The sequence below is a fragment of the Pogona vitticeps genome, chromosome 1, assembly GCF_051106095.1.
Source record: "Pogona vitticeps strain Pit_001003342236 chromosome 1, PviZW2.1, whole genome shotgun sequence".
In the NCBI taxonomy this organism is placed as follows: domain Eukaryota; kingdom Metazoa; phylum Chordata; class Lepidosauria; order Squamata; family Agamidae; genus Pogona; species Pogona vitticeps.
In genome coordinates, this window is record NC_135783.1 from 38,424,507 (window position 1) to 38,442,641 (window position 18,135).

The 18,135-nt window shown below is 36.7% G+C and overlaps 1 protein-coding gene across 17 annotated transcripts in view; it reads right to left on the bottom strand.

The window, feature by feature from the left end:
• The window catches only part of CDC42BPA (CDC42 binding protein kinase alpha), a 202,429-nt gene that overhangs the window by 98,132 nt on the left and 86,162 nt on the right, over positions 1 to 18,135 (bottom strand). The gene's annotated exons all lie outside the window — the stretch shown is intronic.

Consider the following 18,135-nt stretch of genomic DNA (forward strand, 5'->3'; position numbering starts at 1 on the left):
CGTGACTGGAGGAAGAGGAAGAATAAGAAGGCTTTTTAAGATGGTTGCTGAAATCCTTTTGTGTAACATAAGCAAAGTCTAAGTTTCATTCTGTTCATCCCCAGTAAGTAAACAGTCCTCTCCATAACTCTTTGGAGATGCATGCACACTCACCAAGCCAGCATGTGAATATACCCAGAGAATTGCAGAAGGAGCTCTTTATTTCAAAATGAGGAACAGATCAAAACTTACGGCGTTGCTTATACCACATAATTCTGGACACTTTGTGCCACCTATGGTGTGCATTTTTATCCATTATTTACTGTATTTATCTTATTTATATCCTGCCTTCCTCCTAATTGCAAGAGTCCGAAGTAGTTAACAGTTAACAAAAGACATGGCTAACAACACTGTAAATTATGATGCACTCTGAATTGTGCCTAGAAATAGACCAGGAGTCAGTGAAGCTGTCATAACAAGGAATGTTTGTTCTTCCTGGAAGTGGTTCCTGTCAACAGAATCGGGACAACATCTTGGAACCATTGAACTTCAAAACACCTTTTAAAGGCAGCCCCATACAGAGCACGTTTCAGTAAACCAAGCAGGATGAAATTATGGCATGTTTCATAAATCAGTTTATTAAACACAACCGAAAAACTAAATCTGCCATCCAGCAACAACTGTTGCTGGCAACAAGGATCAACATTTTCTTGTAAAATGCTCTGGAAAAATGTGTTGAAAAGCAATATGGAAATCTATAAAATATATATATAGTTTCGAACACTGTTTAACAGGACAGTCCTACACATGTCTTCTCAGAAATAAGATCCACTGATGCACATACTAAAACAATAAAAATTATATACATATTTAAACAATAAACACTCTATTTTTTTTTTTTAAAGAAAGGCATTATAACATCTTTCCAGAAAACCAGTCACAATTCTGCTGGGAGTATGTTTCAAATAAATCAAGAAACCTGAGAAATTCAGTTTAAACATTCTTAAGTCAAGAAGCCAGAATGTTTGGAAGCAGAGTGGGAAGTCATTCTTTATGGAATCTTAGCTATTTGCAGATTCTGACTTATCTGTATTACTTCAATCATTAATTTTAGTTAATATTTACTTAATGCATTTAAAACTTTTTTTATTGGATTCTAGTATCTTTTGATACACACACCATAGACTTTTGGTCTTTAAATTTTGATGTTTACTGTAGGCATCCTTCAGTCTTGAGAGACTATGTTAATGTGCTCTGAATAGAGGTCTTTGAAAAGCGTCTAGTATGGCTGAGACGGCCAATTCGAGAGTGACAATCCCTTCCACACTGAAGACAAATACAATCTGTCCTCTGTCCAGCTCTCTGATTTGGCTGGTTTCAGGACTGCCTCATTGTCTTGGCCTGCTGAACAAGGGTCTCTTCAAATTGGGAGAGGCCATGCTACACTGCCTGCCTCCAGGCTGAATGCTTGAATGTCAAGGTTTCCCATCTGTAGAGGTCCATTCCTAAGGCCTTCAGATCCCACTTGCAGATATCCTTGTATCGAAGATGTAGTATCCCTCTGGGGCGCTTTCCCTGCACTAATTCTCCAGACAGGAGATCTTTTGGAATCTGACCGTCAGCCATTCTCATGATATGCCCGAGCTAACGCAGACATAGTTGTTTCAGTAATGTATACATGCTAAAAATTCTAGCTTGTTCTAGGACTACTCTATTTGGAACTTGGTCCTGCCAGGTGATGCCAAAAATGCGCCGGAGACAACACATATGGAACATGTTCAGCTTCCTCTCCTGCCGTGCACAAAGGGTTCAGGACTCACTGCATTACAGAAGTGCACTCAAGACATAGGCTCTATAGACCTGGATCTTGGGTATATGTCGTCAGTTTCTTTTTAAGCCATACTCTCTTTGTGAGTCTAGAGAATATGGTAGCTATTTGAGGAAGATCTATAATTACAATAATCTGCTCTGCAGGTTTCTGTCTGGATTCTCCTCCACTGTGTAGCTGGAGTTTTTGAGCCAACAATTTCCAACTTCTGAGACATACTGAGTGAAGAATAACAAGATATCTTCTAGCTTTGACAACTGTTGCAGAGTTTGCAACTTTGGTATGAACACAAATTCTTCCTTTCCCAAGAGCATCTGGACACACAGACCAGCTAAAAATCTAAAGAGAGAGGAGCAGAAAAAGTGTCTAAAACTTGACTTCTTGTTTTGAAAGAAATCATTATTTGGGAGTGTGAAATTGTTTGGGCAAAGAGGCTGTAATCTATTTAAAAGGTGCATTGTTTTCTAGGAAATGAAATTCAGCTTTTCTGCCAAAAAGAGGAGGACTGAGGAGGGCCAGGGCAGCAATAACAGTCTGTAGGGGATCACTCTCCCTTGATTTAAAGAATTCAATATAGAATAAAGAACAATGAGAATAATCAAAAGAGTGAAGATGCGGTATTCTGAGAAAACAGTGAAAGAGATGGATTGTTTAGAATAGCAATAAAAATATTAGCAATAACAGCAAGGATGAGTAGTAACAGCACAATACATAGTTAAACATAGTGTATATAAATTGTTACTAAGTAAGCAAATGAGAATTCTGCAAGCAAACTGACTTTGTAACTGAAAATTTTCAATAAATAGGACCAATAAATAGCACAACTCATCAAAGTCTTCTAACCAAAGATTATTGATCAGATCAGGTGAAAATCATTACTGTTTGACCACTGAAGAAATGCTAAGAAAACCGTATTCTCCAAAAGAACTATAATCCTTGTACAGACTGAGCTTGCACAGTACTCGGGAAAATAAGCCTAAATGCGACTAGCTGATCCAATTTGTATAACTCCAGGAACAGACAACCTTAAGGAAATGAGATAAATAATCTTCAAAGAAAACATGACAAATTATAACAATTATCCCAAAACTCTAGAGGTTAGCATGCAATGCACAAAGCTAATCCTGAACTGAAATGCTTGATTAATTGCAGAGCTTACATTTCAATTTCCTGTTACCATAATAAGACAGAGACTGTATTTTTCAGAAGGCTCCCAATCTAATTCTGAATTCAGTAAATAAAATTATTTTGCAAACATTACTTTTATTAGTTACATGTAGCAGTTATTTCCTTTCATTTGTTGAAGAATAATGGACTCAGTACAATTAGTTCAGACAAACCCCCCCCATCAAACTGGCACTAAAATTCAGAGCTGGAAAGTAACACATTACAAGTAATGTAATTATCTGTAGCTAGTTCTAGTACAAGTAGGTTTAAATTTCAAAAACAACGTAGCAAACAGTTACAAAATTACTTTTTGATGTAATGAGCAACAGCTTCTAGGCCCTTCCAAAAGTTATTTTAAAAGGCTACTTCAAGGAATTTGATGGAATTTTGACAGGAATTTTTCAATATTTATATAAAATTATTCATAAACGATCAGGAAATATTGTTTTGGTCAGTGTTTCATATAAGTGAAAGGCTGAAGCCACAGTATCAGGATTGGCCACCAGAGAGAATGAGGGAGCATTTCTCTTTATTTTTCTGGCCCATGGCAATGACCACATCATGTGCTATTAAAATATAATTAAACAAATTGTTTTCCCTGATGTGAGTTTGATAATAATAATGGCAATCTACTTGCTTCATAGTAAGAGTAATGTAACAAAAAAATTTAAACAAAAAATATTCCACATTCGTTCAAAAAATCAAAGACATCCACACCAACAAGTTCCATTACTCCACCCATGAGCTTCATATTAATAACACTGACAAACAGAATCAAATCAGTTACAATTAAATGAAACCACGGCACCCAAAGGCAACTAAAATGTAACATTTAATTTTGTAATACAGAAGCAATAAAAACAACATGAAATATACCAGTAAGCACATGTAGGATGATCTCATTCCCTAGCCTGAGTTGACTTAGGGGTGTCTATGTGATAACATAAAAACTCCATATTTGACAACAAAATTGGATGGATGGGCTGTAAGTATTTTTAAATTAATTAATAAAATATCACTGTGTTTATAGAACATAACAGCCCCAGGACGATTTTAAGCCAGTGGTAGGGCATTTAAGCCACGTCATTACATTTCAGGTCTAACAAGATTCCCCAACTGTATTTTAACAAATGTATTATTTGCTTTATCCATTGACATTAAATTTCAAAAGTCAATACCACCTACATGTAAATTCTACTATGATAATATTTTAATAGCCTGAAACCTAAGGATCCAACTTTTCTCTTAAAAATGTGGGGGAAAAGCCATGTTGAAATACAAATATTTATATGATACAACATTCTGAATTCTTGCATAACAATGATCTGTACAGTTGCAGGCCTGACTGAAAAAAACTGAGGTATTACTGGATTTCAAACGCACACATCTACTCAATATAATTCTTAATTTAACCATACAGCTTGCTGTCTTTTAAGCTAGGCTTTGGCTTTTGGCAAGCAGCAAAGTCCCAGGGCACTCCCAGAAGAAGAGAACAGTAAATCACTTTTGAGTATTGTATGCCTTGAAAGTCCTGGAAAAAGTTGCCACACTGACTGTAATTACTATTGTTTATATCCTTCAAAGGAAACTGTATACGAATAAAATGCTAGAGAGGAGTTGCCAGTATGATTCAGCAACGTAAAGGATTATGGTTTCTAAGTACAGTTTCCACTTTGCCATGCAGATTCTAGTTATAAAAAAATGAGCTTCTCAATGTAATGTGAATGTCTGCAGCTTCTGACAGCAACTTCCTCTTGCTTCACTAACCATACAGTGCCATCATCACAAGCTGAGTGCCATTCATTCCAGAAGAAAGGTGACATTACCTTTTCTGGGGCAGATTGTATAAGGTGTTGCCTACCTTAGACCTAGGCCACAAAAAATAAATAATACAAATCAATTTTAAAACACTTATGGCAAAATGACATACATCAATTGAACTGTAAATGTAAATGTTTATCACCAATATGAACAGAATCACAAGATAAAGATACAGCAAAAAGTTGAAGAAAATAAAGATAGGAGGATAAACAACAGAAAGAAAGGTAGTATGTAGAAGCACTGGTGGATCAGTCATGGTTAGGATTTAATCCTAGTTACTGAAAACACAATGAATCACATGTTAATACTACTGCCACAAGTCTGCAGCATTAAATAATTAAAGTCTGTTAAGTCAGGCTAATTCATGCGAAACCTTTTAGACCTGTGATTGGAGGAGCTGCTGACCGGTAAAGAAGTAGAAATAATAATCTCCTTAAGACTGCCGCATACATGTGAGTGCCATCTGTCAAAGGAATTTTGCAAAGAGAAACTACAGAAGAATCTAAAGCATGTTCAGATGTTATAATGTAAACTGCTACCCGGGGGGCGTGGTCTGCAAGCCAACGAAGATGGCTGCATAGAAGATCAGCTCTGCTCAAAGCCCTGAGAAAATAAACAATTAAGCATGAATGTTTATAAACTGAGAGTTAAAATATTCTAAGCTGCCTAGATATGGGGAAGACAGAAAAGAAGACATCAAAAGGAGTCCCTGTTGAAGCCACAGTCTCCTCAGATGAAGACGAAAAGCCATCCAGCTCATTGGGTTCCGAGAGTGAAAGCGAGGCGACTGGCAAGGCGAAGGGACGAGGGCAAGGAAAAGCTAATAAAGATAAGGATGAGATGAAGCAGCTAATGAAACAATTAAGAAAAGACTTACAAAGTGATATGAAGGGAGTAATTGCACCTCTAGAATGAACTTTGATGGAGGTCAAGTCAAATATTAGCAAAATACAAGAAACAGCAGATACGGCATTTGAGCTGGCACAGAATTTACGAACAAAAAATGAATTATTGGAAAGACAGGTGCAGCAATTAACAGACAAACTCACAGAGCAGGAGAATTGGGGGAGACGTTATAATATCTATCTGAGACATTTTAAGGAATCTGAGACAGGAGGGGAGGACTTAAAACAAATAATCTTAAAATGGATTCAAGGACTTTGCCCAGACCTCCAAATCACTCCCAAGGATTTGGATATAGCTCATTGGGTCGGGAGAAGATCAAAGAACTGGAGAAGGGACATACTGGTGAGATTTGTCTCATTTACAATAAAGACAGATGTCTTCCGTGCTTTGAACAAATTGCAGGAGTTAACATATGAAGGAAAAAAATTTGAACTTTTTCAAGATCTTGCTGCAGAGACAATATCTAAACGTAGACAATGGAGAAGTTACACACAAGCTCTTCGGGAGAGGAAATTAATCTACAAATGGCTCCATTCGTTTGGACTATCGGTTATGATGGGAAATAAACGGAGAACAGCAACAAATATAGAGGAATTGCAGTGTCTTTTTGAAGATTTGAATGTTCCCTTTCCAGGAGAACAGACTACATATGAACAGAGAAATCAAGCAGATCACATAGAAAAAATGCAGCTGCGGTGGAAGAGAAAGGCGAAATAAGTTATACAGCTGCACTTTCAAGGTCATTAAATGGGAGTTTATCTGTTGCTGAAGATAATTATGTTATTCCCAGAACTTAGTAAAAGAGCTGGAAGGATTTATATATATATAGACTTCTAGCTATCATGAAACTCCAATAACTCATTTAAAAATAAAAAACAAGCTAGTGTATTGTATCGTTATTCGTATACAGCTTATATGATGGTAAAATAATATAAAATGCTATTTAAGATAAATATGTATGATAGAAAGGAACCTTAGAATTTTTAGATAAGAAGCATATATATTTAAGAATGTTTAGAATATATGTTTAGAACACTTTAATGTATCGATAAGTAAGAGATACAATACTTACAAACAAACATAGATAAATTGTAATCTGTTATATTAATATATGTATAGATTAAGAGGGTCAGAGCGGGCATGGGGAAAGATCTGATCTTTTACAGGGAATGTTCCGCAGAGCACAGCTCAAAAAAGAGCTGGGGATTTGTTCTCACTGGCCATTGTTGGAACAGGGTGAGGGTGGGGGAGGGGGAAAAGGGTGGGAGGGAATTAGGTATAGGTAAATGGGTGACACTGAAAAGAAAATTAGAACGAAGTAGACAATCTGGCTTAGTAAAATATGAATATAGACTGCATACCACAACATATATAAAATCTATTAGACAAATATTGATGAAGAATATATTTGTAAAGAAAGCATAGAGAATATATGTCTGTAATGTTAGATAATCTTCAAATCTTATCTTATAATGTGAATGGGTTGGGGTCACCAGTGAAAAGATATAGAGTCATTAAGACTATTCACAAATTAGGAGTAGATGTGTTGTTGTTACAGGAGACTCATCAAAATAAGAACAAGGAAGGGATAATTAAGCACCCAATGATAGGTGAAGAATATATAGCAAATGGAACAAATAAGGCTAAAGGGGTGGCAATAATCTTTATGAAGAACTCAAAATTTGAAGTGATTGATTATATGGGAGACCCTGAAGGCAGATGATATGTTATAGTAAAAGGAAAATTGGAAGACAAATTATTAACTATTGGTTCTTATTATGCCCCCAATATAGGTCAAGCAAATTTTATGCAGAGCTTTTTAAGAAAGGTGAAAGAATTTGCCCAGGGAGAAATTATCCTAGGTGGAGACACAAATTGTATTTTAAACAAAATCGATACAACATCAAAAAATAGAAAGGTATCAAATGATGGTAATAAAATTAAGAAGCTAATACAGAGATCAGGTTTAATTGATGGGTGGAGGTATTTAAACCCTAAAGTGAGAGAATATACATATTTTTCTAAAAGATATTGTACCTATTCAAGAATTGATCACTTTCTTATATCAGAGACTTTGGCCCAAATCTGCAGAATGCAGCGGCCAGACTTCTCAGTGGTGTGAAAAAATACCAACACATTACACCCATCCGCTTCCGCATCAACTTCAAAGTGTTGATGCTTATGTATAAAGCCCTAAACAGTTTAGGGCCTTGATACTTGGCGGAATGGCTACTCCCACCAAGATCTACCCGTGTCACTCACGCGAGCCAGGAGGTGAGGCTGAGGAGCCTAACGTCGAGGGAGGCCCGGAAGGAAAAGATAAGAAATCGGACCTTCTCGGCGGTGGCTCCTCACCTCTGGAATAACCTACCCCCTGATATTCGCGCGGCTCCCTCACTAGGTATTTTAAAAAATGAACTAAAAACATTGATGTTTCAGCAGGCCTTCCCTTCAGCCAATTCCTGATCTCCCCTTTCTTTCACTCCCTAGTGTTTGCCCCATCTTGTTGTAAGTTTTTCCCTTATGTAAAGTTGTTTTTATATATATTGTTGTACTCTTTGTTGTAAGCCGCCTAGAGTGGTCTTAATCGACTAGATAGGCGGGATATAAAATAAATAAATAAATAAATAATAGACAAAATACAGTTTGTTCCTGAGATAGCCTCTGATCATGCACCATTAAAATTTTTTGGGTTAGTGAAGTAAAGAGTAAATCTATAATTTGGAGATTGAGCCCTAATGTGTGTTTAAATATAGTAATTATTGGAAAAGTAAAGAAAGAAATTAAAAATTTTTATGAAATAAATGATACTGCAGAAATAAAGTCAGCATTGCTATGGGATGCCCTAAAAGCCTACATAAGAGGAATTTTTATTATGGAAACCTCTAGAATAAAGAAGGAACAAAATAAGCTTTAAGAACAATTAGAAAGTAAAATAAAAAATTATCAGAACAACATAAACAACTAGGAACCAAGAACATACTTAATGAATTAACAAAAACTAGAGCAGAGTTAGAAACATTGGATACTGCAAAGGTTCATACAGCTATGAACTATTTAAAAAGAGAATATCATGAACATGGAAATAAAAACACAAAGCTGCTATCACATGCAGTTAAAAAGATGGCAGCAAAAAGAGCAATTGGTTCATTAAAAACGAAGGAAGGAATAACGGTAAATTCACAGCAACAAATACTCTCTACATTCATGGAATATTATAAAGATTTATATAAATCAGAAGTAACACCGGACATAAATATTAAGAAATTTATACAAACATTACCAATAAGCCAAATTTTAGAAGAACATAAAGACTATTTAAATAGCCCAATAACAAAAACTGAGATAAATTCAGTTATAAAAAAACTTAAGAAAGGAAAAGCACCAGGCTGTGATGGATTCACAGCTGATTTCTATAAAGTATGGGAAGAAGATGTCATAGAACATCTTCTAAAGCTATTTAACTCAATTTTGGGAGATGAGAAAATACCAGTCATGGCATATGGCCAGAATAATAACTATACTGAAACCAGAAAAAGATCCAATGTTTCCTTCATCTTACAGACCTATAACATTGCAAAATCAAGATCCAATTTTTTTCCAACAATATTGGCACAAAGATTAAGTAGTTTTGTAACTAAATATGTTCATACAGATCAATATGGGTTTATGCCAGGAAGACAAATGTGTGATGCTATCCGGAGAGAACTGAATATTATATATACAGCCAATAAAGAAAAAAAGAAGATGGCAATACTCTCACTGGATGACCTTAAGGCCTTTGACCGGGTGGAATGGAAATTCATGTTTGATCTGTTGGAAAAAATGAATATGGGTAAAAATTTTATTAAAGTTTTAAAGGAATTATACACAGGAGCTATGGTACTTATTAATGGATTAGAATCTGAAAAATTTACACTATTTAGGGGAACTAGACAAGGCAATCCCTTATCTCCAATCCTATTTGCATTAATAATAGAACCTCTTGCGACAAAAATAAGAAAAAATGAAAACATTAGAGGACTGTCCACAAAAAAATAGACAACACAAAATAAACTTATATGCAGATGATATGCTCCTTTTTTGGAGGACCCATTACAAAGAATAGAACATTTAAAAGAAATATTAGAGGAATATAGTCAATAGACAGGTTTAAAAATTAATTTCCAAAAATCTAAATTATTATGTTTAAATATTCCTATTAATATTAATTAATATTAATAACAAAATGAAATCAGAAAAGCATCTCATTTAGAGTTATGTTATTCAAGTTTTAAATACTTAGGAATATGGCTAACAAAAAATCTTAATCAATATAAATCTATTTCATATAAATCTATCCATATAAATCTATTTCAGCAAGTGCAAAAGAAATGGTTCTAAAGGTAGTGCATCAATGGCATCTATGCCCTACAAAACTACATAGAATTAAATCAAGATATATCTGATAAATGCTGGAAGAACTGCAGACAAAAGGGAACTCTGGAACATATCTTGCCCCAAAATAGAACTTTTTGGCTGGAGGTAATTAAATTGGATAGAAACACTGACTAATCAAAAAATACAGATTAATGAAACATTATTGTTATTTTCATTATTCACAGGGGGAAATGAGAAATTACAATATAAAGAATTAGTTGCAAATCTTATAGGCACCACAAGATCCGAAATAGCTAAAAATTGGAAAAAGGCCCAAGATCTCTCACTGCAAGCATTCATAAGTAAAATATGGCATACATTGCTGATGGAAAAAATGACTAATAAAGTTAGAGTACATAGAGGAGAAATAAGCCATAGTAAATTCATGGAAAATTGGAAGCCATTATTAAAATATGCCGACAAAATAGACTTTGAGACATGTGGTTTGAAAAGAGACTTAGATCGTTGGTCAATATTTCTTTAAAAGGTGATGGAGAAAGGTATATATGTGATTTGGAGAAATGTGGGGAATAGTTTTGTATTTAATATTTGTAATATGGTCGATTGTCTTTTCATTCTTTAGAAATAAATAAATTAAAAAAACTAATGTAAACTGCTACCTAATACTATAACCTCACTAGTACGTATTTATTTTTAAAAATAATTTTACCTCTTTTTCTTTGAATGAAGTATGGGCTAGCTACCCTTGCACAATTCAATTCTGGCACAACTATCAAAGCTTCACCTGTCAATTGAGAGTAAAAGAATTGTGCCACTAAGAGAGACTGGAATATAGCTGAAGTTGATTTTTAGCTGGCTGGCAAACAATACCCAAAGAGAGCTTGCCAATGGTTCCTCATCATTCTGGAGAGATGTGACTAGTGCAATGCCACTGGGTTTCATCCTAAGCCCGGTGTTGTTCAACGTTTTCATAAATGATTTGGACGAGGGATGCTCATTAAATCTGGAAATAAGACTAAATACTCAGGCTTAGGAAGAACTTAACAGACTGGAGAACTACACCAAAGCAAACAAAACGAGTTTCAACATGGAAAATGTACTTTTAGGCAGGAAAAAGCAGGTGCATGAATGTAGGATGGGAGACAGGTGGCTTGGCTGTCAGATAATGGATTCTGGTGCCTGAACATGCCCCTAAGATCCCTACAGAACTTTACAGAAAAATCAGAAGCCTGTGTTCATAACACCTAGCATTTATCCCAATTAAGGGTTAATTCCAGAATGAAACCAGTCAATCATTTCCAATAATATCAAAATTCATCTGAGTATCAAGGTATAAGTCTTTTCATTGTTGCAATATTCCAGGCAACATAAGCCTATCTAGTTCTACAAATTTATAATCTACATGGCTTCTATATTCTATATTCACCCCCCCTCCAAAAAAAACTTTAAAAGCCTTTTGTAAAAATACAGCCATCTTACAGATAGGAAAAATAGTTGCTCACCTGAAATGTCACATTCTGGAAAGAGTTTAAGAAAAATATCAGAAAGTTGGAATGTGTTCAAGGGAGGGCAACTGGATGATAAAGGTTTGGAAACCGCATCTAACAAAGAGTGGTTGAGGGAGTTGGACATACATAATACGGAAAGAGAAAAGAGTTGTGATATGGTAACTACCCTCAAATATTTGAATGGAGTGAGCTTGCTTTCTATAGCTCCAGAGGAATGGGGACCAAATCAAGTGGATCTAAATTGTAAGAAAGGAGATTTTGACTCAATATTAGGAAAAGCTTTCTAACAGAGAGAGCTAGTTGACAATGGAAGGACTGCCTTGGAGTGTAATGAATTCTCCCAGCATTGGTGGATTTCAAACAGAGATTGGATGGCAGCTGTCAGGGGTGCTTTAGGAGGAGATTTCCTGCATTACCAGGGCAATGGACTGGCTGCAGTCCAGCCCTGGTTTTCTGTGGTTCTATGATTTCTCCTCTTACTTCAAGCTGTGGGAATACAACTGAATCATATTAAAACAACTACAAGAAATGGGAATAAAAACTACCGTAGTTACATCTTCTGTAGGCAGAATAAAACATCAATTTATATAATAGGTCTGTGTTACAGAAAGCAATGTTTAAAAATTAAATTCTTTCAAAGACTTCTGTTCCCCAGGCTACATATTCCCAATTTCTTCAGTGTTTCAGTGGGGTCTTGACTTGAGAACTTAATCCGTATTGGAAGGCGGTTCTCAAGTCAAAAAGTTCTCAGGTCAAATCTGCATTTCCCATAGGAATGCACTGAAAACCATTTGATCCGTATCTGCTCTTTTCCGTCCATAGAAACTAATGGGAAGCTGCTATTCCGCCTTCGACCATTAGAGGGGGATATTTTGTTTCTTTTTTTCTTAGGTCGAGAAAGGTTCAGGGAAGGCAGGGAAAATACAGTCCAGGCAGTACAGTACCAGGCAGTCTGAAGACTGTCTCCCAATTCACTCTCTAAATGCTGGGAGGAGTGAGGAAGCAGACAGGCACCCTTTTCACTGGCCAACAGTTAACTGAAAGTTCAAATTTTGCACTTTCCCTGCCTCCCACGTGTTTTTTTTCAGTTCTTAACTCAAATCTAAGTACTTAAGTCAAGTATTTTCCTATGAGAGCGGTTCTTAAGTCAAAATGTTCTTAACTCAAGCCGTTCTTAAGTCAAGACCCCACTGTACTGTATTTTCTCGGCTCCAGCAATTTTTATAGCGCTCTTCTGGACCTGTTCTAATTTGTCTATATGCTTTGTGAAAACTAAAACTGTGTGCCCAACTTAAGATGAAGGGGTGTCCTAATAACTGCTGAGAGCAATAAGTATCAGCAGTGAGTACTGGGAGGGCCTTTATATCTGATGGACTGGTATAAAAGGGATCTCAAGAGAGCCTCAGGACCTTTGTGGGGGGGGGGGGGAACAGGAAAATCTTATTTCCAAAAATCAGCAATTGTTGATGACATTTTCAGTCTTATGTGGAATAAGCTTCACTACTGGGCTTCCCTCACTGTATTATTTACTCAGTAATCTCTGCAATCTGTTTATACAATACAACTGTATAATGTTTTTACATATTTTTCAAATTTTAATTGTGGAAATGATTATACTATATAATGATTATATAGATTATACTATATAATGATTATACTATATAATATACTATATGTAAAATATCTAAAACTGTCTTTAAAAAAAATCCTCAGCTCTGTTATTTTAACATGATTCTTTCTGAGACTGCAAAATGCTGGATCTCTTAAGAGTCCTTAGGGACTGATTAAGTAGATCACAAATCCATGCTAACTGGAATATAACACTTGTAATCTCTTGCAGGCAATATTTTGTTGTTGTTTAGTCGTCCCCAACCCTTTGTGACCCCATGGACCAGAGCACGCCAGGACCTCCTGTCCTCCACCACCTTCCGGAGATTGGTCAAATTCATGTTGGTAGCTTCGGAGACACTGTCCAACCATCTTGTCCTCTATAGTCCCCTTCTCCTCTTGCCTTCACACTTTCCCAACATCAAGGTCTTTTCCAGGGAGTCTTCTCGTCTCATGAGATGACCAAAGTATTGAAGCCTCAGCTTCAGGATCTGTCCTTCCAGTGAGCACTCAGGTTTGATTTCCTTCAGCATGGATACATTTGATCTCCTCGCAGTCCAGGGGACTCTCAAGAGCCTCCTCCTGCACCACAATTCAAAAGCATCAGTTCTTTGGCAGTCAGTCTTCTTTATGGTCCAGCTCTCACTTCCCTACATCGCCATATATTGCAGGCAATATAGTCTATTTTAAAATCATTCACAAATTGCCTTTCAGAATTAAGGCATCCAGCATGTTTTCTCAAAGCAAGAAAATATAAGTATTCCCTGCACATCTTCAACAGATTGCTTTCCAAATTATTTTGTTCAGAAAGTCATAGTTTCTGAGCAAAATTAAAGGAAATCTCTGTAAAAAATCACATTAATGATATCTACTCAATATCCTCCTACCTACCTAATTAACAAAGAGTCAAAATTTAGAAGCACACATACCATAAATTTTTCTTCAGTATCTTTAGCAATATAAATTTAAATAAACTTTTCTTCCTTATTAACTTTCCCCACAAACTAAAGAGCTGTATTCTAAGGCCGTAATTTGATATTTATAAAATGACATCAAGCTGCATACCAAGACCAAAATAAATAAAATTATCACTGATCAGCGGCCACCTATCTTTACTTCTTGCTTATGTTAGCTGCCTTCCTCCCAGCAGATGATGGGACCATTTGATGGGAATGCCACAATTTGTTGCTTGTGATTTTCTGGAACCTAAAGTGGGCACTTGGTGAAGGTGAAATCCTTTTATTTTTTTTACCTGCACAAAATCTCTGCAAGGCTGCAAGTCCACTGGAGTCGTAAAATCAAACCCAGACATGGAATTAAACTTAATATCATTCGAAAGCAGTACTATCCCGGCAGTAATACAGTGGTGCCTCGCTTTACGATTGCCCCGTTTAATGATGAAACCTCATTACAATAAACTTTTTTAGATCGCTTTTGTGATCGCAAAACAATGTTTCCTATGGGGGAATTTCACTTTGTGATGATCAGTTCCCTGCTTCGGGAACTGATTCTTCGCAAAACGATGATTTTCCAACAGCTGATTGGTGGTTTCAAAACGGCCACCGGGTAAACAAAATGCCCCCCTGCTGTTTTCTGGGACGGATTCCTCACTGCACAGGAAGTAAAAATGGCCACCCTGTGGAGGATCTTCGCTGGACGGTGAGTTTACAGCCCTTTGGAACGCATTAAACGGGTTTTAATACGTTTCAATGGGTTTTTTCTTTTTGCATTATGACGTTTTTGTTCTACAGTGATTTTGCTGGAACAAATTAACGTTGTAATGCGAGGCACCACTGTATTGTAAATACTGAACACACACAGATGGAAGAAGCCAGCCCTGCCTCCCTCTATAATGGGTTCTACTGCTCTGAACATGTGGGCATTGAAAAGTTAGAACAAAAGAGCTTCTGCCACACATGGACACTATCAATTCTGATTTTCAACCATGTGCTTCAAAATTGGGCAAGAAGGGGGGGTGTCAAGAGGCTGAATTACTGGCAGCCTTTTTGCTAAGAGGATTGGGATAGACATTCCAATTGACACCACCTAAGATGGAACCTGAAATCTATATCTCTGACTTGAGACTGTAGCTCCCATTTTGAAAGAATATTTAAGATTATTTAAGCAGAGAAGCCTGGCCTGCACATGTGGCTATGATTTTTGTAGCATTTGTGTCAAGATTAGGCTGGGTCAGAGAAGCCCACATGAGCGACACACACTGCCCAGATTTTCCTGGTGATTTTCCTAGTCCTAGTTCCAGGAGAGTCAAATGTGTCTTCCCTCTCCTGGCCTGTTTATATGAGAAATGATTGACCTGTACCTTCTCAAAAGAAGAAAATAACTTCTCAAGAGTAACTTGAGTATAACTTGAGAGTAACTTACTCCTCCTTTCTCTTCAGCTGAAACCATTTTGTGCTAATTAACTATGTAGTGTGGAGTGAGGTATGGCCTTTCTCACAACAACAACAAAGCACAGATGGCTGTTCTCAATTAACTGCTTTTAAAAGCAGTAGCCAGCAATAGCTAGTAGGTATTGAATAAGAAAAATACTGAAACATATAGCAACACAGCACACATAGAAATAAGATTCCTCACTGGTATATGTGTAAGATCTGCACAGCTAGCCATGACAAACTGTCCAATCACATTCCTGATTACACACCTGACTGAACAACCATGATAAACCCCATCACTTGTCAATTAGACACAAGTGGCCATGGAAAGTTACACAAACCTTACACAAACACCAATAGGATTCCGCCAAGAACACTCAAGCACATCCCACCCCCTTTTTTGGCTTTTGTGAATTAAACACTACCCAGGGGAAGTATCTGCTACCTATAAAATTAGAAGCACTTGCTTGCCAGTAATCAGATAGACCTTGCAGCAATTCTATTTCCTCTCCTTAACTACTACTATTCTTTGGCTGCTTTCAAGGCAGCTAACACACTTTACTTAAATGGCTCTTTTTCCAAGGTAGCTCATCATGCAGAGACACAAGAGCTCTTTAAAACTAAACTATTATGCAAATACAACTACTGTACAATATATCTTGTTATGCTCAAGGTTATGCTCAAAATCCTACAAGGTAGTCTTCAGCAGTATGTGGACCGAGAACTCCCAGAAGTACAAGCTGGATTCCGAAGGGGCAGAGGAACTCGAGACCAAATTGCTAACATGCGCTGGATTATGGAGAAAGCCAAAGAGTTCCAGAAAAACATCTACTTCTGCTTCATTGATTATGCAAAAGCCTTTGACTGTGTGGACCACAGCAAACTATGGCAAGTCCTTAAATAAATGGGAGTGCCTGACCACCTTGTCTATCTCCTGAGAAACCTATATGTAGGACAGGAAGCAACAGTTAGAACTGGATATGGAACAACTGATTGGTTCAAAATTGGGAAAGGAGTACGACAAGGCTGTATATTGTCCCCCGTCTTATTTAACTTATATGCAGAATACATCATGCAGAAGGCTGGACTGGAGAAATCCCAAGCCGGAATTAAGATTGCCGGAAGAAATATCAACAATCTCAGATATGCAGATGATACCACTCAAGAAAGTTAGAAAACTGTCATCAACATCAGCACTTCTAGAAATCTCTTAAAATGACCACAACTGAACTGTGTAGCAGAAATATAAAATGTTATCAGGTCTATCAAGAAAACATGAAGCTTAAAGAAGTTTCTTCTTCGGCCCACAGGTGCAAGAACTTTCAGGTAGCAGTAAAACTAACCACACTGGCTGGGGGATACTAGGAGTTGTAATACAAAAATGTCACTTCCCAGAACATTGTGGCTGTGAATAACAATGGAAGGAAAGCATTACTCCATCAATCCACAATTGGACAAAAGATCAGCTGTATGTGAATACACTGTGTACCTTTGACATCAACAGCATGACACCTACTCAGCCATTTCAAATGCACCCACAAAAGCAGATGCATCAATATTTAATTCATCCTGGGCAACATTAACGTTTTAACAGAACCTCACATCTACAGTGAGTAGAAAAGATGCCACTATTTTAACCATCCAGAACAATTATTAGTGCTTTTACGAGCCGAGGAGGGGAAAAAACACCTTCCTATTTGTTCTTTTGAATATAGGAGCCAGAACATAGACCCCTTAATCAATCAAAATGAGCAAAGGTACCTGAAACCTTTTTTAAAAAATCTATGAAGAGCTTCTGTCTGAACACCGAAAATTCTTATGAATTTCCCAATTTCAGAGATACATATATCTATTCTCAGAGCTGCAATTACTGTTTTGCAAACTTTCTTAACCAGTTACTGTAATAAAGAATTATTAATTAAACACATATTTGGAGAATAGCAGCATTTTACAAATTAAACACATATTTGGAGAACAGCAGCATTTTACAAATTTACTTCCTCTCCTTGCGACAAATTCTACAAGTGTGGTGGGAGGAAAGAACTGGACTAAGATAAATATAGGTTACAGCTTTAAAACCTTCACCAGTGAGGGCTACAAGAGTACCACCTTCAATATACTGAAACTGAGCCTTCCCAACCCTACTAGCTCAGCTGTTATTATGGAATGCTCACATACTAACTACAGAGACATTCTGAATAACTGTCAGCATACTGCCCAAATGTTGGTGCCAGGTGCAAGTATGTTTTTTGTGGGTATAAGAGAGATGGGAAGGGGTATGTGCATGGCAGTTAGGAATCTCTTGAATGTGTATACAATAACTCTTTGGAACAGTTGTATGCTTATGTGTACTCCAAAAGAACAGTGTGTGCGAAAATCATATTGGAAACAGAACTGGAAAAATATAATGAATAATATATCAATTAATTTTATATGCATTTCAAGACAGAAACAAGGCATACCACAACGTTTATCACTAAGGCAAGGATGAAAAGTGAGTCTTCTCAGAAGAAACAAAAGTGTCTTAACGGTGATTTATGAGAAA